The sequence below is a fragment of the Triticum dicoccoides genome, chromosome 6B, assembly GCF_002162155.2.
Source record: "Triticum dicoccoides isolate Atlit2015 ecotype Zavitan chromosome 6B, WEW_v2.0, whole genome shotgun sequence".
NCBI lineage: Eukaryota > Viridiplantae > Streptophyta > Magnoliopsida > Poales > Poaceae > Triticum > Triticum dicoccoides.
This window is the reverse complement of record NC_041391.1, coordinates 667959344-667961232: the sequence shown is the minus strand read 5'-3', so window position 1 is coordinate 667961232 and position 1889 is coordinate 667959344.

The following is a 1889-nucleotide window of genomic DNA, read 5'->3' as shown; positions in this document are numbered from 1 at the left end:
GTTGTCCCTCTCTCATCCACCGAAGCCCCCTTGGCCTCCTCCACTAGATCCCCTCAGCTTCTCTATCACGAAGCCCCTCAACCCCTCTCTCAAATGTGGGGGACTCACCTCTCGGATCCAGGAGTCTTTGAGTCCATAATCCACTCGAGTGTCGCACCCCTTCAATCCTCCCTCCTCCACCCGTGGAGAACTCAATGGTGGTTCAAGTTGGAGTAGTGTGCTACTGGGAAGCAACACATGTTGCAACGACTCGTTCCAGATCAAGCACATTGTATGTCTAAAGTTGTGCCAAAATTTCCTTATATGTGAATTGAATGTTGTTCCATATATTTAGGGTTGAATATGTTTCTGCTGGCACTAGTACTCACTATTAATAGTGAATTAGTTCGTCCTCACATTCTGCGGTTGACGGCCTATGAGACAATCTGAGATGGTCCTCCTCTGTATCGACAGAGGCGACTTCGAAGCGTTGGACATCTCCTTGGGCGAGGCTTGGCTCTTTGCCAAGATGGAGGGTCTCCATCCCCAAGTGTATTTGTAGTGGATGAATCGCCCAAGGATTAATTCCATGATATGGTGACAGATTGGAAGAATATTGCATAAGATTTACTGCCTTAGTTGTGCCCATATGTAATTTTGGCACCCATTTAAACCTTCCGTTTATAACTTTGTAAATTCGGTGTCCATTTAAACCTTTTAAATTTACGCGCATTCGACCGTTGGCACCTTGTATCTCAAGAGCACGGCATATTTTATGCGTGCAAATGGTTTCCACCCGACATAATGGTTCGCTTTGGAATGCTTCATGCGCGACACACATCATCCCACTGAACTCGATCATCAAGCCGCGCAAATGAATTGAGTGGGCACAAGTCTTTGTTGCTCCTATCCAACAGGCCAAAGAAAGACATTATTAACCAGTGAGCTGAAAAGCCTTTGATGATGTTTGTAACATACACCCTATTAAGAGAAAAAGGTAAAGGTCTAGGGCCAAAAATTGAGTCCATAACCATAAGTAGTGATTCCTTATCGCTAGTGGGTCAATTGCACCAACGGACCTGTCATTCGTACGATATGAACAACTTGCGCACCAAACTGGTGACCCGCGGTGGTTAGTTTCATCCCACCTAGCATATGTCGGGAGGACCGAACTTGCTCAGAATATCACAACCTTTGAGTTATAGGAGAACATATGACCACCTTCCAAACAAGAAACATCACTTTTCTTCACCAGGCCGCGTGTAGGTGTTGAACATCTACCCTCGACTGACTGAAGGGTTGTACAAGTATGTTGAAGGAACCCCCATTCAGATTTTCCCCTACTAACGTATACCGCGATGACTTTTGGACTACCACAAGGTTTATTCGGATGGGCCCGGTGCAGAGCAATCAAGGAAGGAGGATATGAACCCAGTACCCATCACATGATAGGAGGCTCACATGCAGAAAACCTAGTACAATAGTGAACACCTTTCCACTTGTCTCCTGTAACACCCCGGTAGTTAAGCTACAGTAATCGCACACTAATGGTGCCATGTCATCGCAAGAAAATTGCTACACTTTGTTCCAAACCAAGTTCAAATTCAAAATTTATAATAAATTCAAAATAATATTTCCTCAAACTGCAAAACTAAAATGTTCGTAATGTTGCACATAATCCATAGAGGATTATGGTGGAGAAAACAACATTTTATAAGGTGTTTAAATGCCCTAAAATAATTAAAATAGGGGCTAAAACAATTATTTAAAATGCCTTTTCTAGATAATGAAAATGCAAAATGTTTTAAATAAATCCCCAACACTTTGTGGCAGTGCCAAATTTTACTCTATTAATAGTGGGCCAAGTTCCTTATTTTATAAAATCATGTTTTTTGATTTTAAAAGAAAAA